This window comes from Cyprinus carpio, chromosome A1 (assembly GCF_018340385.1).
Source record: "Cyprinus carpio isolate SPL01 chromosome A1, ASM1834038v1, whole genome shotgun sequence".
Lineage (NCBI taxonomy): Eukaryota > Metazoa > Chordata > Actinopteri > Cypriniformes > Cyprinidae > Cyprinus > Cyprinus carpio.
The window spans coordinates 12446114-12469473 of NC_056572.1; positions in this window are offsets into that span (position 1 = coordinate 12446114).

Here is a 23360-nt window from a genome sequence, read left to right on the forward strand (position 1 = left end):
TGGATATATAGAGGATTTAGATGCAAGCGTTACATTCAGAGTGCCTGATTGTTTGCTGCTGGTCAAGCGAGAATAAACAAATTACTTTTTGGTGGTCAAGCTCAGGGGCAAAAGGAAAGGCATACATTGGTTAAATCGCAGTACATATTTGATCACAATGGCATTAGCTATACATTTAGTTTCAAAATACTTGACTAATATGTGTGTAATGATTTATTATTGTATCAAAATATCCTTCAAACAGGAAACATTTATTTCAGAAGCAACACAGCATGAGAAATTAAGACTTGTTTTCAGAAGTTGTATCTTGAGCGCATTTTGTCTTAATGTACTGGCAGGTTATTTAAATAGTTTTACTTATAAACAAGTGTAAAAACAATTTTATTAAATGAAAAATAATAATAATAATAATAATAATAATAATAATAATAATAATAATAATTGTAAAATACTACATTTATTTTGAAGGAAACAAGTCTTAACTCATTAAAAAGTAATTAAGGTGATGTTCATTAAGATATTTAGCTTGGTTTCAGCTATTTTTGTGTTCAAAACAACATATTTTCAAATTCAGTCAGGGGGTTGTATGAATGAAAGTATTTTTTCTCAAGGAATCCTTGTATAATTTTGGTTTAGGGTCACCACCACTAGATGGTGTTTCCTACAGGTCTTTCACATACAGGGATCATACAAAAAGGTTTTGTTTGTTTTTTTTAGAATTGACCTGAATAAGATATTTATGATGCAAGGCCGCAAGCCTCTGTCCTTCATGGCTACAAAGAAGAAACTCGAAGCAGCAGGGGATGTTGAAGGGCGGATGTGGCCTTGCGGTAAAGCCTCTTCAATATACTCCTCCATAGCCTTCTGTTCTGGGAGTGAAGGTGGATAAATCTTTCCACGGGGCACTGGCTCACCCGGAATTAGATCTGTGGTACAGTCCCATGGCCTATGTGGTGGCAGCTGTGAGGCTTTCCTCGGGCAGAAGACATCACTGAAGGGAATCATAGCAGGCTGGAATATCCACTGACTGTTTTTCCACAGGGCTTTCAATTGAAATAGAGTGGATGGTAAGTGTCTCTGGTTGGAGTGCTGGTGGCTGAGGAGGGTGAGGGAAACAGTCAGGGAAACAATTGCTGCCCCACTTCAGGATCTCACCAGTCTTCCAGGAGATGATAGGGTTGTGCTGCACAAACCACAGCCGGCCAAGAATCACGTCAGTGATGGATCTCTCCAGAAACAGGAGAAGAATTGTTTCTTCATACAACAGTCTGACCTGGAGATGGATGGGACCCGCACTGAAACGAACGTGTCTTTGGCTGAGTAGTTTTCCTGTTATCGACTGGACTTGGTAGACGGTTTTGGTGGTAGAGGTCGGGAGGTTGAGCTGGCGGCAGAGGCTTCCGGAGATTAAATTTCTGGCTGACCCAGAATAGAGGAGGACATGTCCTTGAATAGATACATCAGCGGCAGTAAGTTTTACAACAGCGGTGAGGGGCTGCATATTCACAATTGCCGGCTTAATAACACTCACCATGGGTCGAGGAGGATGGATTGGGCATGAGGAGATCACATGCCCACCTGCTTCCCAATACAGACACAAGCCCTGGGTCAGCCACCTCTGCTGCTCAGTGGATGAAAGCCGACTTGTATCCACTTGCATTGGTTCATGGCCTGGTTCTGGAGTGCTGGTGACTACTGACCGACAGAGGAGTGGACTGCCTGAAGATGGGGGTTGCTTTTCAAAAGCAAGACTGCATATGATTAGCACATCCTATGGACAACTGTATGAAGCATACCAAACCATATGAGTCATCATAAGCTGCAAGCTGCAGCCGCAATTTCGGTACTAGTCCCTGCCGATAAGCGATGAGGAGCGAGTGCTCATTCCAACCGCTGGCCGCAGCAAGGGTTCTGAATTTGAGAGAGTACTCATTAATGGACATGAAACCTTGACCCAGATTATATAACTGCTCACCAACTGACGAATCACCCACTGGTCTACCAAAGACTTCACAGTGTTCCAGGAAGTTATTCAGAGACTGCGTTATGGTACCGGCTTGAGCCCAGATGGTTTCAGCCCATTGGAGCACTCGTCCTGTCAGCAGAGAGATGATAAATGCAATCTTTGCTCTGTCAGAAGTATAGAGATGTGGCTGCATTTCTATGGCCAATGAACACTGTAGCAGAAATCCGCTGCACTCCTCCGCCGTGCCAGAGAAGGGCACTGGTCTGGCCATGGGACTGGCGACAACTGATGACGAAGAGGTTTTGACGTTTGTGACGGAAGTGACAGGAGGGGTCATGGATGCATTGGAGAGGAGAACACGCCGGAAAGAATCCACAAGCTCCTGGAACAGGTAGGTTGCACTCATGTTGCCTCACTGTAGGTGTCTGATCTTCTGTTACGGAAGGAGACTCAGACAGTAGATTAGAATGAACAGGTACGTTTATTGATGGCAACAGAGGCAGGATGGATAGTTGAATAGAATAGGTTCCCAGAATAATAGCGGATAGCAGTTATACTTTGGGTTCTTACAGGAGCTCATGGAATGGTTGGTAGTTGGATTGTTGATAGCACACACCTCACCAGTGGACGTGACTTGAAGACGAAAGAGGAGACAGATGCTGGAGAGGAGCACAGGAGGTAAGTACACAAGGAAGGTAAGGATGAGGGTGTGAGGGTGTGCGCTGTGATTGGGTAGTGAGTGAGCGTGGCCGATCCATGAAAGTTTACCTGTTCAGGACAAACAAGGTACTTTTTTTCTGCCATGTTGGTGTTATATCTTATCCTTGGATGTTACTTGGATTTTACAAGTAAATGCAGCTGGATAAAACAAAAACTGTAACTATATTTATCTGGATTGACCTAAAATATCAATTAGGCAAACATACCAACTTAAAAGATATTTGTTACTTTATTTAAAAGACCCTCATATTTTATTTTGAGTTGATGATTTCTCGTAAACCCCCATACTGATTTAGTTTGACTTTTGATTTGGCTTATTACTTTCAATGTCACCTCGGCTGACAATCTCTAGCCTTGTGAAACTGATCTGGCTATTAGTGAGAACTTTGCAATTGAAAGTCAATAAAATATGCACGTTTGGTTTGTCAGACTGCACGAATGGCAGTCTGAGTACGCTTCACTTGCTTTGCCGGTTATTGGTCTACAGTATAAGTAAATTGTAATCTGTCATGAAGGTTTTTGTGGATGAAAGACTCGCTCAGCTGGCAGTCGCCATTATACACCAAGCTTTTGTTCATATCATGTCTCTCCCTTTAAGAAGAGTTGAGAAATTGTGGCAGGCAAGTGAAAGTATTACCTTTATCTGCTGTTGTTTTTTTTTTGCTACAGCAATTAAGTAAATACTGCTGTGAAGACCAGCTAAATGTTAAGTGGAATTCAGGCCAGGCTAGCAACACTACTACATCCGTGGGTTCATTGTGCCTCCTTTCCTTGGCGCACAACTCAATTGGCAACAGAACATTAGGGGACGGGACATTCAGGCTTGTTTTGTTGTTGTTGTTGTTTTCATCCCCTCCTTTATTTCCTTCATGGTGTGGATTTGACAAAGGGAAACTAGCCTGTTATTGAAGAGGCCATGCATCCAGACATGGCGCCACATCCAGTATTTTCTCTGAGACAGGGGGTTTTATGGACTCTTCAAGGGGAGCCAAGGTCTTTCTTCCTCACTGCTCTTGCTGAAAGGTCTCTCTCTCTGTGTGTCTCTCTCTTCTTCCATTTATTTTTATAGGGAAGATGATATGCACCTACACATTCACTGAGGTCGTCTTCCTTTTTATTCACTCTTTATGTCTCACTGCCCTCCAAGTCTTTCTCTCTCACTCTCATCTCTCGCTGATCTGCACCTACACATTGACTGAGGTCGTCTTCTTTTTTATTCACTCTTTATGTCTCACTGCCCTCCAAGTCTTTCTCTCTCACTCTCATCTCTCTGTCTTGTTCTGGACTGATGTCCTGTCAAAATAATAGAGTCTGAATCAATCCACCCACAAACTCAGAGGCTGATAAAGGTTACGTTAGAGTCTGGCACGGCTGAATGCCCATCAACAGAGAATCACTCTTTTCGGACCCATATATATATATATATAAAAATATATAAATATATAATACTTATATATATATATTTTTAAAGAAAATCACTTTTATACAGCAAGCATTTCATAGTAGAAAACTTATATAGTTATGATTTCTTTTTTTTTTTTCAAAAAAATACAGGTCTTTTTTTTTTACAAACTGTTTTAAACTGTAATAATATTTCAGAATATTACTGTATTAACTGTATTGTGTAATCACAGTAACAGTAAATTCATAAATTCAATATATATATATATATATATATATTATATATATATATATATATATATATATATATATCATAACAATCTAAACAACTTCAAGAGAAAAATATATTGAAAATTGTGGTCAGTTTTATTTTCAGGTCATTTGTCAGACCGTAAATGAAAAATTGTGGGATACAGAACTGTACTCTGTTAATCATTCTGACATGGATGGTGTGTTATGAATGCATACAAAAAAAATGGCCTTTTATATTAAAAGCATACTGTATAATTACTATGCACTGCAAAAACCATTTAAGTCTGTTGCAAATTCAATTCCAAATGTACATTAGACAGTAGATACTCAACATGCCATATGAACAGTTGATATAAAAAATGGAAAAAAGGTTGCATGCACCGTTAATGTTAAAGCAAATCATTTGAAACAGACAAATTAACCATTGTGTAAAGGGAGCTTGCATGTGGAACATTTAGATAAATTGGATAAAATCACAAATCATTAGTTTTGCTTTGGCCCATTAGTGATGTATCAAAGTGAACGGTTCACCACCGAACACAGACACAAGCCGCTGGGGATAAAGTTTGGTTCTGTTATTGCCAGTCTTGCAGTATTTTTAATGCAGTTGTAGGTACTATTTGTGGCCTGTATGCCTTCCATCAGACTGCCCTTTAGGATTAACAAAGTTTATTGAAGAGAAGTTAATATTAACACAAGTGTCACTCTTTACCCTGTGTCTGTCTCTCATTCGCTCTCCCTCGACACTTTGTAAAGGTCAAGCACTGATGGATTATTATAAATTACTCCCTCTTAATATGGCTGTATTGCAATAATGCAGATATTGATAGTACCATCGACAGAAAGAGTGCACATTGCCTTTCAAAAAGCATATCAATCATCCTTGTAACGTAATAGCGGAGCAGAGACAAATGCATAACCATGCTTAAATTCAGATAGACCTGGGGCCGTAATGCTATAGATATCATTACTACCAGCATCCAACTTCAAGTCACATCATATCTCAGTCTCTTGAATGAGCCTTTGGATCCAGAACGCGGCCTGAAATTGGGACATTTATTTAACATAAAGTTGTAATGGAGCACATGAGTGGGGTTCTTAAATGAAATTATTTGTAAAGATAACTCAACAATATTTAAAATATAAAAAATTGCTGCTCAAGAAACATTTCATATTATTATCAATGCTGAAAACAGTTTGTGTGTGTGTAAACCATGACCCCAAAGTTTTGAATAGTATGTGAACGAGAAAAATGAATATTTAGTTTTTAATAGTATGTGAACGAGAAAAAACAAAAATAATAATTTTATATTATAAACACCCTCATGCTCAGCTGTTCGGTTTGGTCATAACTGTTTCATAACTGTAAATTTATAAATTCCCATGGTAAAAATAAATGGAACACGTGGAAGGAACACTGGAAGGAATGCTGCTGAAAAGGCAGATGATCACTGTTGTGCTTTACATTTTGCCCAAGCATTAAAGACAAAATAAATATCCTTAAATCGGTATTAGCTAAAATGAAGATCAACAAACTGAATATCAGATGTTGCAGACCTGCAGATCTGTAGGGCAGAAGGGTTCCCCATTGGTTCTTACCCTTTACTAAATCACACGTATTATCTAAAAACACCCTCATGCAGCTGTTCAAGATGAGGATTATAAACACCCTCATGCTCAGCTGTTCCGTTGGGAGATGGAGGCCTTGAACTGCTTTTCTGCTTCTGCACCAAAAACATATGTAAGCATTAATAGAAGACATGCAGTAACCACAGGCTGGAGTGCCCACTCTCTGGATCCCCCTAGGGACCCCTGTGCACTTCTACTATCAGTGTGCTCAAGCCGTTTTTTTATTTTTTATTTTAATTTTTTTATCTCATCTCATTTTATCTCATCTCACTCAACCTTTTCTCTGTGCTTCACATTCTTCATCGCATCAAAGGCATGTTGTTCAGACAGAATTTCAAAGGCATGTTGTTCTGATATATTTTGTCTGTTATATTAGTGAGGAAGTATGTGAGTGTGTTTCACTGAAGAATGTACAATAATGGTGTTTCTTACAATACAGAGGACATATATGAGTGACTCACACACACTCGGCTGTATGTATCAAAACCATTCTGATATAGATATCAAATACAATGCTGTCTCTTACAATACAGAGGACATATATGAGTGACTCACACACACGCAAGCACACACACACACTTGTGTCTGTCGCGGATTAAAATCTCAAATTGACAGTTTAACAACTGACACCTAGCCTTCGTTATTAATTTGAAAACATCAGTTTAAGAACTTGTAACGAAGGAACATTGGGCTGCTTCATTGAAAGCTTTTTGAATTGTATTACTGTACAACTGTATTAATACTGTATTAAAGGCTTACTGTATTATACAGAGTCAATTATTATGAGAAAGAGACGGAGTGAGCGAGTGTGATTACCTGCATCTGATGCAGCATTCATTCTTCAGCTCAATCTCATATTCACAATAAAACATTATTTTGAATATCTGTTGAGGAAAGCAATATCTTTGTCTACTATCCGTTCATCTGTTAAGGGTTATTTCCAATGACAGCGCTGCTCAGTGCATTTTCTGGATGTGTCTTACAAGGTGTTGTTGAAAGTAAAAATAACTTCCTTGTTTACAACCCTGTTTCAGTCCCTTTCAATATAAAAGTATTTACTGATGACTTTTGTGTTTTTCAGTGCATTTTCTGGATGTGGGTGTTTTAAAGTACTCTTTTGGTAAAGAAAAAGTACACTTTTTTGAGTGTGTAGTAGAAGAGTAGGCAAGCTTTGGGACATACTATCACATCATACATTGCGTTTTAATGGACCACTCTGTTGCATAGTTAAACGCACCCTGTACTGTAAACTGGCCTGTCATTCATCTTGTCACAGTTAACATCCTCCACATTCATTTAATTTCATTTAACTTCCTACCATATTGGAGAGAAAATAATTGTCATGTTGATCTGCGAGCAGCGGGTCTTCATGCGGAGAACTCTGCTCATATCTTTGTGTAATGATCCATGTGAAAGTTAATGGCAAACGGATGCTTATAAAAGTTGACATTGTTGCAGATTAAATATTACAAGATAGCATTAAATAAATAAATATTGTTTACCAGGTTAAATGTGGATTATTGTTGAATTATTATTCACTTAATTAACTTTTTTTTAATATTTTTTGGTTTAATGTTTTTGTAATGTATTTTTTTTTGTGATTTTTTTTAATGTTTTTTTTTTTTTTTGTATTTTTACTCATCAAAGCACAATAGATTGTGGGTAATATTAGCCATTAGAGTGTGCACGGATCCACTCTTCGAAAATAGACCTGAAATAGTAGACCATACGACAGGGATAGGCAGCTTCGGTCCTGGAGGGCCACTGTCCTGCAGAGTTTAGCTCCAACCCTAATTAAACACACCTGAACAAGGCAATCAGTGTTTTTGGGATTACTAGATAGATACAGGCAGGTGAGTTTTTATGAGGGCTGAAGCTAAACTCTGCAGGATAGTGGCCCTCCAGGACCCGAGTTGCCTATCCCTGCCATACGAGGATTTTTTTAGATTAGATTAGATTAGATTAGAATAAAACGTCTTAAGGTTACGCATGTAACCATGGTGCCTCGAGGGAATGACACGCTCCGTCGAACGCTATGGGGAACACCTTCAGCGTGAGCGACTCTGAATATCATGTGCAATCTGTTGAATGGAAGGGCATGACGTCATGGGCGGGGTGACTTAAGCAACCAGGAAGCTATAAAAGCGCGTGCCATGCAGCTGGCATCAGCTTTGAAGAGAGAGGCAAACGCTGGCAGGGGTGCTGGGAGTATGGCTTCGAGACGCAGCGTCTCGTTCCCTCGAGGAACCATGGTTACATGCGTATCCTTGAGACGTTCCTCTTCAGGAACTCGAGCTGCATCGAACGCAATGGGGAATGAGGCGCCCACGCCGCCAGACTTCCAAATCCCTGCCTAGTGTGTATCCGAAGAGCACAGCTAAGGCGAGAGAAAAGAAGAGCCCGGAGTGGCTCGCATATCAAGATCATAGAATCTCACAAAGGTGGAGGGCGTGGACCACCCCACAGCGTTGAAGATGTGCTGTATGGATACACCTTCTAAGAAGGCCTTAGAGGCTGCCATACCCCGTGTGGAGTGAGCCTTGACTCCCATCGGCGAGGGGAGGTCAGAAGACTCATAGGTCAGGTTGATAGCCTCGACTATGCAATGACTAAGGGTCTGCTTAGGTGCAGGAAGACCCCTCTTGGGGGGACCATAGCATACAAACAGTTGGACCGTCTTTCTCCACAGGGCAGCTCTGTGGATGTATGTGTCCAGCGCTCGAACTGGACATACAATTAAGCTTCTTCTGGTCGGCTCCCGGAAGGGAGGAGGACAGAAGGCCTGGAGTACTATAGGTCATAGCGTGACAGAGGGAACTTTTGGAACATAACCCACTCAAGGGTATAGAAATACTTTGGCCATTCCGGGCACAAAGTCAAGGTGAGTAGGGGCCACTGAGAGGGCCTGAAGATCTCCTACTCTCTTTAGAGAAGTAATAGCCAACAGGAATGCAGTCTTTATAGTCAGATACAAATCTGATATCTCCACAATGTCTGAAATATGTCTGAAATGTTTGGGTAGGAAACCAGGAAGCTATTAAAGGGGGTGAAAGGGTGGAGATACTGTAGGCCTCAGCCTCAGCGCACCGCGGAGGAAACGTGTCACTAAGGGGTGTCTACCCACTGATTGGCCACCGAGGGGGACATGGTAGGCCGCAATGGCTGCCACGTAAACTTTTAAGGTGGAGTGGGTCAACCCTGCAGAGAACCTGGCTTGTAGAAACTCCAGAACTGTACCAACTGGGCAGTTAGCTGGGTCAAGCTGGTGGTCTCTGCACCATGAGGTGAAGAGCTTCCATCTCATGGCTTACAGTTTCCTCATTGAGGGAGCTCTGGATTGGAGGATGGTCTCAACAACCTCGGTTGAGAGACCGGATGCTATGAGCTGTGCCCCCTCAGGTGTCACACCCACAGTTTCCACAACTCTGGGCGGGGTCAAATTATCGTACCCTGCACCTGTGAGAGTAGGTCTCTCCTGACTGAAAACTAACATGGAGAGCCATCGAGGAGTGAGATCAGATCTGAGAACCATACTCGGCCCGGCTAGAACGGGGGTACTAATAACAGCCGAACCCCGTCCCGGCGTACTCTCGCCAGAACTCCCGGGAGCAGAGCGATCGGGGGAAAAGTGTACAGACAAAGCCTTGGCCAAGCCTGTACCATAGCGTCCAGTACCAGGGGAGCTGGATGAACTAGAGAGAACCAGAGGGGACATTGCGATGTCTCTTGAGTCACAAAGAGGTCCACCTGAGCCTGGTCAAATATTCTCCATATCTGCTTCACCACCTCGGGGTGAAGCATCCATTCCCTGGGCCTCGGCCCCTGCCTCAACAGGATGTCTGGTCCTACATTGAGATGTCCAGGAATATATACTGCTCTGAGTGAGAGGAGTTTGTCCTGGGACCACACAAGGATCTGGTGCACCAACTTGTACAAGGGACATGAACTCAGACATCCCTGGTGGTTGATGTAAGAGACAACTGATGTGGTGTCAGTGCGCACCAACATATGGTGACCTCTCAGGTCTGGGTGGAAGTGTTTCAATGCTCAATACATGGCTAGCATCTCCAGACAATTGACATGCCATGTCAGAAGGCGACCACTCCACAGACCACGGGCAGGGTGGCCACTCATGACCGCAGCCCAACCGGTGAGGGATGTATCTGTCGTTAACATTACACGGTGACAAGGAGCTCCCAGCACCGGGCCCTGATTCAAGAACCAAGGTTTCTAAACCTAAAATAAGCATTATATGGTTGAAAACAATGAATATTTTTGTTAATATGACAAGCGCTCAGCGCATCCGATTTTGCAAGGCACAAGTCAAAGCGCGAAAGCGGATTTAAATTCAGCAGTTGATGACGTGATGCACGGAAAGTTCTAATCACAACGGTGTGATCGTACGCTTCAGGGACCAGCCAAGACTGATCACACCAGTGTGATCATATGTGTTAAAGGGTTAATAGGGTATTCACTTCTTGTTCCATAACCAGAGCCTGCTCAGGTCCGACCAGAGTCGGAATAACCCTGTTGAATCTCGGCAGTGGAGAGCCAAACTGCGGCGTCGCCGAACAGGCCAGAAAGCTGAAGCGGGGCATCTATGAGGCAGACCCTGTCCCTTTCTTTCATGTGGGGCAGGGTCAGCCATAAGTGCCTCTCTGCAGCCACCATAGCTGCCACTGACTGCCCAATGGCGAGAGCGGTCTCTTTGGTGGCACAGAGGGAGAGATCAGCGGTTCGTCTTAATTCGGTGATATCGTCAGACTTGATCTCCTCTCCCTCGTCTAGCTCTTTTAGCAGGTCGGCTTGGTACGCCTATAACACAGCCATTGTGTGCAGACATGCACCAGCCTGACCTGCTGCCACATACCCTTTGCCCATCAACGCCGAAGTTGTTCTGAGCGGCTTGGAGGGCAGCACCGGAGCCTTCAGAGACGATGCAGCCCCGGGGGACAGATAGCTCGCAATCGTCTGTTCCACCCGTGGCATTGCTCTGTAGCCACACTCTCACATACCCGCCACATTGCCAAAGTAGTCTAATGCGGGGATGAAGATGCGGGGATGAAGAGGTGGGCTGAAAATGGTCGATTCCACAATCTGGCGATCTCATCATGCAGATCAGGAAAGAAGGGCAGGCTCCGGCGTGGAGGTGGTAGCCTCGCCCGTAGAAAGCGTTTATCGAGCTTGCTTTTCTGTGGTTCAGATTGTTTTTCGGTGGGCCAATAGATGTTCAACTTTGCCACCGCGCGAGTAACCACCTCTAAGAGCTCCTCGTACTGGGGCGATTGAGGTGGCGAATCCTCTTCGACAGCAAATATATGTTCTACTTTTACTGGGCGGGTTTAGGTGCCTCTAAGAGCTCCTCATCCAATCCCAGGGATTGGGCTCCAGATCTGGCAGATGAGGAAGGAGATAGGGGCTCGCCCGTCTCCATTTCCTCCGACAAATCTACCTGCGAACCCCACAAGTGCAGTTGCCACTCTGCCTCGGATAGGTTTTAGACGATGTTGGGGTTTGTGAAGAGGAACTTTATTGCCATTGCACATGTAAGGTACAAGGCAATGAAATGCAGTTAGCATCTAACAAGAAGTGCAATAAGCAGTAAGGACAGAATATACAGTGTCTACAGTAGGTTACAAATGTACAATAAATATACAGATAAGGCAGTACTATGGACATAATTTACAGATTGTTAAATACTATCAGAATGATATACAGATAGGTGTTCTATGAACATACTCTACAGATGGATTATGTAATAATATGTGTACACTATAAGCAGAAACTATGAACATCATTTACACTAGTACAATGGACAGTAAAAAAAAAAAAAAAAGTGCACAGATTAATATTCCAGTGTGCAAATGGATCATCCAGTATTCTGGATGAACAGACAGTAGTGCAAGTAATAACAAGTGAACTGTTATTTTGTTATTTTTGTTTGTTTGTTTGTAAACCAGATGTAGTGATGCTCCTAGGAGTGAGTGTGAGTGTGAGTGTGTGTGTGGGTGTGAGTGTGTTTTTGTTTAGTGGGGGGTAGTAGTTTATCAGTATGGCTGAAGTAAGAATTCTTCTTGTTGGGTGTCCTAAGGAAGAAGAGGCGCTGGTGAGCCTTCTTGACCAGGTTGGAGGTGTTTGTGGTCCAGGACATGTCCTCCGAGATGGTGGTTCCCAGGAACTTGAAGCTGGAGACATGTTCAACAACCATCCCATTAATGTGGATGGGGTCATGTGTGCTTCCCTTCTTCTTCCTGAAGTCCACAATGAGCTCCTTTGTCTTACTGGTGTTAAGGAGCAGGTTGTTGTCAGCGCACCATGCGGCCAGGTGTTGTTGATTTGTTCTTCCTGAAGTCTAATAATTGTCTCTGATGAGGCCAATCACTGTGGTGTCATATGCAAACTTAATGATGGAGTTGTATAAATGCACAGGCTTGCAGTCGTGGGTGTAGAGGTATTTGTGTAATGGGCTCAGCACACAGCCCTGTGGTATGCCAGTGTTGAGTGTGATGGTGGTGGAGCAGGTGTGGCCTGACCTAACATTCTCTGGTCTGTTGGTCAGAAAGTCCATAATCCAGTTGCAGAGGGTGGTGTTAATGTCCAGGTCTCCAAGTTTTGTGGTCAGCTTGGAGGGAATGACAGTGTTAAATTCTGAGCTGAAGTTAACAAACAACATCCGTACATATGTGTTGTTATTGTCCAAGTGTGTGAGTACCAAGTGCAGCACTGTGCATACTGCATCCTCTGTGCTCCTATTGCTACGGTAGGCAAATTGAAGTATACTACTTTTTGGTAAGGGCAGTCCTTGAGGTGTGCTAGGACCAGTCACTCAAAGCTCTTCACAACAATAGGTGTGAGTGCTACGGGGAGGTAGTCATTCAGGTACATCGGGGAGGAGTGTTTCGGCACTGGCACAATGGATGTGGACTTAAAGCATGTTGGCACAGTTGCTTGGTTGAGGGACAGGTTGAAAATCATCTGTGGAGGTGAGTTTGAGGGGTTGGTGGTCTGCTGAGAGTGTCACTGTTGAAGCGAGCATAAAAGTAATTTAGCTCATTAAGGAAGGAGACGTCTGTGACCATTGGAGTGAAGTTGCTTGGCTTGTAGTCACTGATGACCTGGCATTGTTGCGGGCTTTCAGCAGGAGTCGCACCTCCTTGTTCATCCATGGCTTCTGATTAGGGTACGTTGTGATCTGTTTTTCTTTTGTAACACTGTCAAAGGTGGTGTTGATGTAATCCATTACAGAGGAGATATAGATATCAGTGTCCGTGTGAGAGCTACAGGCAGCCTGAGAAGCAAGCATACTCCAGTCCGTGTACTGAAATCTGTCCTGAAGTAAAGAGTCTGCTCCAGTTGGCTACACTTTGATGGTCCTCACTGGTGCTATTGCACGGTTGATGAGGGGTGAATACTTAGGGGTGAGAAACAAAGAAAGCTAATCAGATTGTCCCAGGTGGGGGAGGGGGTTCACGATATAAGCTCCATCAATGTTTGTGTAAACATGATCTAAAGTTTTGTCTCCTCTAGTGTGGCAGGAAACATGTTGATGGAATTTGGGGAGCACTGTCTTTAAATTGGAGTGATTAAAATCACCCGCGACAATAAGAGCAGCCTCCGGGTGAGCAGTCGGTTGTTTACTAATGGCCGCATGCAGTTAGTTCATAGCAAGCTTGGCATTAATATTCAATGGAATATAGACTGCAGTTACAATGGTGGAAGTGAACTCCTGCGGCAGATAAAAAGGTCTACATTTAACCATGAGAAACTCTAGATTAGCTGAGCAGTGTCTCCCATCAATGACAGTGTTCGTACACCAAGCTTTGTTGACATAAATGCACAATCCGCCGCCTCCGGTCTTGCCGGAGTCATCTGCTGTCCTATCTGCCCGGAGCGTTTAGTGTCCGGCTAGCTCAATAGCATTATTGGATACGTCACTGTGTAGCCATGTTTCTGTGAAAACCATGACATTGCATTACCCACAGTAAGAGACTTTTGGATTGCAAAGTCGTAACTCGTCCATTTTGTTCACCAGTGACCGCACATTAGCAAGGAAAATGATGGGTAAAGAGAGCCGGGGTGGTGTTAGTTTTAGCTTAGCTCTTATACCTCCAAACTTCCCCCTGCCTTTGTTTATGATCTCGACGCTGCCTGCGAGCACTTCCGCCCCGGACGGGTAGAGTTTGAGCCTCGGGTGTTCTGGAGATCTCAGGGATGAGTTGAGGATTGGTGATAAGACTGTTGGAAAAGTGCACACCAATATCCAAAAGCTCCTGTCGGGTGTAAGTCTCAGTACAAACAGATCCGAGATGAGCAGAAAAAATACTGCAAAATTGCAAAAACTGGAGAGACGCTGAGTCTCGCGATGTGACTTTTTGGCATATTCTTTTCAACATACTATGCTTTGGGACACACTTATAATGATCTCACATACTATTTAGGATGGATAGCATGAACATTGTGATGCACATAGATATGTATAGTTAGATGCCTCATTCGACAGCTCCAAGCATGTAATGGTGTACAAAATTGGAAATATTTAAGATGTTTAGAAGTCATCATCAGTTTGGTTGAAATATACAGGATTTTCAGAAGAAGTGTGTGTGTCACATTCTTTAACGTTCTGCCTGGAAATAATAGTGCCTTGTTGCCAAACACCCTCATGTTAGAAAAAGCCTGTAGTGTTTACAACTGTGACAATAAGCGCTTATTAGGATCTACTAAGTGCTGGATTTTCAGATTTACAGCATGTAAAATATATAAAATTTGCGGCATAGAATCTTTAAAATATGTCCAAGAGTTTTACACACGGTCTGTTATCGTGGGGACAGGTTGTTGTCAGCGCACCATGCGGCCAGGTGTTGGAAACCTGATTGGTTGCTTTATCCGTCAGTCATATGGCCTCTTTGGTGATCCTTGGCCAATCAAAGCGGCCAAGGTTCCCAGACCTTCTGCCGTCAGTCTGAACTCTGAAGATCTGGTTCCCTTTCAGTTGGTCACTCTTGACGTCACGTCGGTGATGACCGACGAATTGAGATCCCCAATTTGTTGCTCATTACCGACGTGACATCTTCGTTCCTTCCTTCAGGGAACGGGGGTTACATACATAACCAAGATGTTACGTGAGATTACTGCTGACTTTCTCATAAAAACAGCCTCTTGTAACTTTGTACAGTATATAATAATGTAACTAAAAAAAGAATCACTTTCACACTCACACACACCATTTCTCAATACCAAGTACTTTTGTTAAACACTAGTATTATTTATATAAAATAATATTTATTGGATAATATTAAATATAACATTATGAGACTTTGCCCTCAGCCAAAACTATTTGCTCTGGAACAAATAATAGATTAATGAGACCAAATCATCAAGAATCACATCTGGGAATGATTGAAGCTGAAAATAATAATAATAAACTCAATTTGTAAGGGATCAATGCATCATGGAAAGATACGTTTTCTGCTGCATTTATTTTATCTTATTTTATCTTATTTCATTTTCTATTATGGTATTTTTTTTACTAATTGTATTACAGAAATAAAGTGCAATTTAATAAGAATAACCCATGAGAATGAATGGCATTATAATAAACAAACAAAGAAATCAAGCAAGCATGCATATGTCCTGTTTTGGGACATTTTGGGACAAATGTGTTGAATTCCTAAGACAGACCTAATTAAGGAAACTATAATTTAACTACACACACACACACACACACACACACACACACACACACACACACACACACACACACACACACACATATTTTTTTTTTATTATTTTTTTTTTTTTTTTTTTTTTATTATTATTATTATGTTGTCAAGGGACAATATATACTTTAGACTAGTCTATGTGCAGCTTGTATAGCATGTAAGGAAATATTAGCTCATTTATTTTGAGAAGAATCGACTCTAATGATTCGAATTGCTTTAATTGAACTGATTCCAAATTTAATTAGTTTATACTTCCTCAACGGTTCGTCCAGCGAACGTAAATTCAGTATATCCTTTCCATTCTGTTTATATTACTTCATGGCTTAATGAGAATACAAACAGAATGATAATTTATAAACTACTAGCTAGGTATTTTAGTTTTTTTTATATTTTTTATTTTATTAATGAGAATACAAACAGAATGATAATTTATAAACTACACAAGAATTTATTGAGCTGCTCTATTACATGGATCTAAAAACCTAATGGACATACACATACATACACACACACACAGTTACTGAAGAGGATGATAACGGAATTTGAATGAAGTTATTCGTTAGATCGCACCAAGTAAATCACAAAAGCAGAGATTTGTCTTATCTTTACTGCTTTAGATTAGATCGCACTTATTTCAGCAAGGAATGAAGTTTGTTTGTTTTACTTGCATTTGCGCTGAAAAGCGGAGTTGGAGATTCGCTTGTTGCCTCGTCTCAGGGAATCCCACGCCTCGGGTTGGTTGCAGATCTGTCGTTTGTGCTGACGTCTTTTGGGAAAACCCTCCTGGTGATTGGTTGGTTGCCTGGTTACATAGAGCTTCAGAATTCCTTCGGATAGTTTCGCGGTCTGCAAGACTTTGAAGATTCTTGGCAGTCACGAAGTTTTAACGGAGTGTTTTGAGTTCTGGATGACAACAACACTAGCAGCGTGTTGGAGTAGGCAGTTAAAGCCATGGCGAAGAAGGAAGCGTGCACTGAATTAGTTCAGGCATTGGAGTTTTATCCAAGAGGATTTGGTCCATCCCACGACGCGATCTTCCAATGGGATGCTGTTGCAGAACTTAGACATGCCCCATACTGTTTCTCTTTGTGCATTGATTAAGCATCCTGTGACATCGTCATGTGAGATGAACTCCATTGTGGAATACCTTATTAAGTGTCATAATATGCACCCAAATACAGAATTTGGACATTTCATTAGCTCCAAGTTTAAGCAAATAACATGAGCTTTCGTTCAACACTAAACTTTCCATATCTTACAGACATTTAATAGCACCTATCTGCTAAAACCAGTAAAACATTGATTAAAGTTGCACCGATTACATTTGAACACATCAAACATATATAAGACATAAAACATATTATTTGTGAATATAATTAAACCTTCAGATTTCTCAATGGTTGTCCTTTTGAGATCATTTATTGAAAAGTTCAGTTTGTAGAAAACTTCAAAACCCAGCAGGACGCAGAGTCATGGATGGATCCTATATGGATCCTTTGTGTTGAGGTCCATTATTATTAATGATTCCTGTGGGGCCGCGGGGTTTCCATACGTTGTGATCATGAGATGCTTCTTGATACACAGGGTCCTTGTATCTTGTGAAAAGAGTTAATGTCGTCAACTCTTTTAATCGGAAAACAACAAGGCTGACAGGAAGCTTACACATGATGTCGACGTCACATAATTAGCTCCTGATTAGTTTTCTGATTTGCGGGGGTATTTTCCAACAAAAGTCCTCTGTTGCGGAATCACGTTGTCACTTCTATTAAATGCAGACATACAACTGAGCATTGCTACTCTTTAGTTAATAATTAATGGAGAGTTCAGAATGTGCAGACGGGAGGAAATGGGCTCTTTTAATTCCTTTAGCAGAAGTAGCCGATTCTGCAGTTATTGGTGTGACTGTTCACCGAGGTCCTACAAGCAGTACAGATTTACTGTCCTCTAAAAATAACTCAACATACAGCCATTGTTGTCTAAATAATTGGCAATAAATGTGAGTACACCCTAAGTGAATATGTCAAAACTGTTATCTACCACTGCCTTAATCCTCCTGGGCATGGAATTCACCAGAGCTGCACAGGCTGTTGCTGGGATCCTCTTCCACTCTTCCATAATGACATCACGGAGCTGCTGGATGTTAGACACATGGCACTTCTCCACCTTCCGCTTGAGGATGCCCCACAGGTGCTCAATAGGGTTCAGGTCTGGAGACATACTTGGCCACTCCATCACCTTCAGCTTTCTCAGCAAGGCAGTTGTCATCTTGGCGGTGTGTTTGGGGTTGTTATCATGTTGGAAAACTGCCGTTCGGCCCAGTTTCTGAATGGAGGGCATTATGTTCTGTTGCAGAATGTCACAGTACATGCTGGAATCCATGTTTCCCTCAATGAACCGCAGCTCCCCAGTACCATCAGTACTCATGCAGCCCCAGACCATGATGCTACCACCACCATTCTTGAATGTAGGCAAGACACAATTTCCTTGGTACTCTTTACCAGGGCTTCGCCACACATGGTGGACACCATCTGAGCCAAACAAGTTTATAGCCGTGTTTTCACCACTGGAACTTTACCCAGGAATTAGGGACTTTTGGCTGGTACTCAGTGTGTTTCCACCACAGGAACCAGGATCTAAATAAAGTTCCAGGTAAAAAAAGCATTGTTATTTCAGCCACCATTTATTCTGATAATTTTCAAAATATTATTGTTATTGTGTCATGAAATGTAGTTTTAAAAATATTTCAGGTGAGAATGTAGTTGTTTAAAACTCAAATCTGCAGTTTATGTATAAAGACAGCGCCTATTTAAAAATGTGTTTCACCAATTTCGTAGCCGATCAGGTCCACGCAATCAGTGGGAACTCAGTGCTCATGTATCCCCCAGAGCAGTCTCAACTTGGCTAGTCCTTCTGACATTTGCCGCTTGCTCTGATGTCTCTTTAGTGGTTAAACATAAAATATTATTTGTGATGTGATTAATCATGATTAATCATTTGACAGCCCTAATAATTTGTATTTGTTAAAATCAAAATAGAAAGAGGCAATTGATATAATATTTCATTGCATTGTAATGTAGGCTGTATATATACACAATTCCCTGAACTAAGTACATCTCTGTGGCTATTATTATGTTTAAATGAAAACAAAAGGAGGCAGTGCTAAAATTTTTGATATCCTATTTCGTGTTATTGTAAATATACAGTGAGGAAAATTGCAGTAGCCAAGTCGAGCTGACTGATGTTATCAAGTACGCTGCTGTTTGCAGAATTACCGGACTTGCGTCGTCCCATCCGGGGAGATCACACTCCCGAGTCGAACTCGCAAAGTCTACCAAGGATTACCAACTACCAAGTATGCAAGCCCGAAACTTGCGTACTTTGTATTGAGAAATGCGCGAAGACCTACATTAGCAGACTATTTGCCTAAACTTCACGGTACTTTAGACTGCGGTGGAAACGCAGAAAGCAACAGATCTGGGGGGAAAATAGTTCCTGGGGGAAAAGTTCCTGGTACAATTGTTCCGGGTAATTTTGGTGGAATTATATCTTAGTCGCATCAGACCACAGGACATGGTTCCAGTAATTCATGCTCTTGGACAGATTGTCTTCAGCAAACTGTTTGTGGGCTTTCTTGTGAGCCAGCTTTAGAAGAGGCTTCCTGGGACGATGGCCATGCAAACCGACTTGTTGCAGTGTGAGGCGTATGGTTTGAGCACTGTCAAGCTGTTCTCCCGCTTCTGCAACCTCTAAAGCAATGCTGGCAGCACACATGCATCTGTTTTTTGAAGCCAGCTTCTGTACCTGATGCACAGCATGAAGACTCAACTTCTTTGATCGACCCTTGCGAGACCTGTTCCGAGTGGAACTCATCTTAGAAAACCTCTGTATGACCCTAGCCACTGTACTGCAACTCAGTTTAAGGATGTTACATATCTTCTTATAGCATAGGCCATCTTTGTGGAGAGCAGCAATTCTAATTAAAAAATCCTGCGAAAGTTCTTTGCCAAGAGGTGCCATGTTGAACATCCAGTGGTCAGTATGAGAGAATTGTACTCAAAGCACCAAATTTTAACTGCACTAATACAAGATAAACACAAATTTGTATGGTCCTGTCAAGCAGCCAAAAACATTAACATGATGAATAGGACATGTGGCTTTGCATGGTTAAATGACATATGATGTTTTATTAACAAGGTTTGGGAGGAGCGCGTAACACAGGTGGAGCGCACTCAAGTTAAGCAACACCATGGTATAAATACAGCTGACTTACCTCTATCCATTGACAGTTTATCAGCATTCGGTTTGCAACTTTTGCCATTATATCTCAGACTCAGCTTCTCCCATCTAGACGACGAGATATATACTGGACATTTTTAGTTTCTCTGGCCAATCTGCCGGCCTCAGGATCGCTCCTCTGCCAGACACTGCCGTCGAGCTCCAGGCTTCATCGCGGCCGCTGCTCTCTGCTCGATCAGCCACATGCTTTCCACGACGCTGAGGCTTAACCTTGCCTCTACCGGCGTCACTTGCAATTTTTTCCTGGCATCCTCTTTTCATTTGGCTGTGCCTATAATCCCTCCAATCGGAAAGTGGACCGTATTTAAGTTTGAGGCAAATGCTATTTAATTCTAACGCACCGTCCTCGCGAAGGGTAAACAAAGTGGATATGTATGATCTAAGTTGTTCTTCTCCTAGCAATCAGCCAAACCTCACTCCTAAATCCACTCCAACAGGGCAGCCAATATTTTGAGCAAAGCTCGCAAGGCCCCGAACTCAGCTCAGTTGACACCACCATCTCCCCGCGGCGCAAAAGACCTGGCTCTCCTTAAGCGCTGGGTCGCAGCGGTAGGCTCCAACGAGTCTGGGCCGCACCCCTGATCTCTCTGCAGCAAAGCCTCACTCGCATCCTGATTAGGCTCAACCTTTTACCGCGGCTCTTCCGGCCGCAGCGTTGTATGCAGCCAGGTCTCCAGCTCTTGTAGAAGATGCTAGCGCGAGGCTGCCTCCACTAGCAGCACAGGCCATGTTGCAAATTAATTTTTAGGTAAAGTCGCTAAAAGGCAGTTTGTTTGTGGCTGAAAGTTGTTAAACGATGTTGTGAAAAAGGGATGTTGATGTTAATTTGTAACGATGTCGCAAACGGCGTAGAATTACTCAGATTTTCTTAATTAATTTTTCGCTAGCATTTTTACCTGTATTTTAAATGACATTTCACTCAGATAAACGGATGAAAAAGATTGATTTTTCGAGAAAATATGTTCAGCTATGTACCTAAATGATTAAAAATTATAGGCACAAACTAACAACTAATGTTTATCATGAAGGAAACTATTATTATTAAACAAGTGGCAACAACAAGCAACCTAATTCACATGTGACATGAGTATTACTAGTCACCTCTCTCCAAGTCTCTAGCTAAGTGCCGCTTGGCTAGCTTTTCAATATTTTCTTCTTTGTGTGGTTAAGAGGAGAATGTATGTCTTTTTAACATTTAATAACTTAAAAGTTGCCATATATATATATATATATATATATATATATATATATATATATATATATATAAATTGTTGCTATGTGCTTTGGAAAACAAGTTGCTAGGGTAGTCTAAGAAATCGCTAAATCTAACAACAAATGGCTAAATTGGCAACACTGCAGGCTACTTGGGCATTTCAGCATTTCTCGTCAAAATGTCAAAAAACACCCTTTCCCGTGGCCTACAGCTAAAGCAGGTGAAGCAAGCGTGAGGCTGCCTCTGCACAGGCCCACACATCTCGTTTTTTTTTTTTTTTTTTTCCTCCCACTACTAATAACCACTTTTTTTCATTTTCAGTGGCCTCCAGCTCCCATAGCAGACACAAGCGTGAGGCTGTTTTCTTTATTTCCTTCATTTTTTTTCTAACTGACCCTCTGATGTCACATGGACTAATTTGATGATGTTTTTATTACCTCTCTGGACATGGACAGTATACCGTACATACATTTTCAATGGAGGGTCAGAAAGCTCTCAGACTAAATCTAAAATATCTTAAACTGTGTTCTGAAGATGAACGGAGGTCTTACGGGTTTGGAACGACATGAGGGTGAGTCATTAAAGGGTAACTAAACCCCGGGTCAGAGCCTGACTCCACCCACTGGCAATATTTGAAAAATGCTGAAAAGTGGGCAGAGCACAGCGGAGATAGAGGGGACGAACCGAAGGTGGGGCTGAGTGGGTGGGGCGCGAACCTGAGACCCGCAGTAATTGACAGCTGCTTTCAGAGTGGCTAAAATAGAGAGTGACTGTAGTGACGCAAGTAGCTTTGCAACAGAGCGTTCATTTAAAGTAGAGGGACCGAGGGCGGGGCTGAGCAGGTGGGGCGTGAACCCGGGGGTGTCTGTGGAGGATTGGTTAGGGCCTGAGCCATATCAATTCAAGCCGCTGGCTCAAACTGTGGTCTTAACTCCCGCTTCATGATCGGCATCCGACGATGCTAGCGAAGCAGCCGCGCAAGAGAGAATGGGGCCAGGAACAAGATGGTTTTATACTGCCAAGGGCGTGGTAGCTCTTACCAAGGGCGTGGTGAGCTGGAAACTGCTTATGTCACATGCCACCGCTTACGTCACGTACCACCCCAAACATCCAATAGGAAAAATCAACTGCAGTATCCACCGTTCAACCTAAAGAGGGCAGCACTCAGACGTTTTTACAACATATATTGTAGAATTAAAACACTTTATACTCAAATGTCAAAAAAGTTACTCAATGAAGAGCACTAATAAAGCCCCATTCTTACAGATCATTAATTAAAAAAAGTTGGTTTAGGGTTTAGTTACTCTTTAATGACATCATTTTCATTTTTGGGTGAACTAACACTTTAAAGAACGCAGGATTGCTTGTAATAAAGATTTAAATGCAAAAATGGCAGTAGAGCTGACTGTCTCTGTCAATGGTAAGTTTTAATTCAGAATGTTTGTGATAACGTAAGAAAAGTAGTTTAAATGTTTTGCTTTATCAACATAATATACATCTAAAAGTAAATGCAAACGTAAAAAGCATTGAATAATTGATGAAAGACTGTATTACTGTACTGTGTAAAAAAAAAAGAAAAAAAAGAAAAGAAAAGAATCACAATGTTGAAAAAGCATTTTAAGTAACAATGTTTGGAATTAAAATCAAATTAATGGAGAAATGTTGTGTTTGTGGTAAACAACCTTGGATCAGAAGTAGACTCCTGTCTGAAAGCACAGTCCGTGCTGCTTCTGTACCACACATGGACTACATACGCACTGCAAACATAGTATGTGTGAACCTCACCTCACTTACAGCTCACAAAATCAGGCTTGCGCTGTTTAAGCTAAAAAAAAAAAAAAAAAAATCTCACAAGAGTCACCTAATTGAGGAGTCACCGCCAATCGCCTGAGGCTGAAGCCTGCTGCCATCCACCATGATGGGGAGGAGCAGGGAACGGGGGAATCCTGCCGGCTGTCCGAACCCGGAGGAGCCATCACCGTCCACCAGGCGGCTGAGGAGTGTTGGGCCGTCCACCTAGAGCAATCCAGTGTTTGGGGGAGGCATCGCACCTAGGGCAATCCAGTGCTTCCGGGGTGGATTGGCAGTGTGTCTGGGAACCGGAACAAGAATTTTTTATTTTTTTTTCCTCTCTCCCCACTCTCATCTCTCCCGTCTCCTTTTC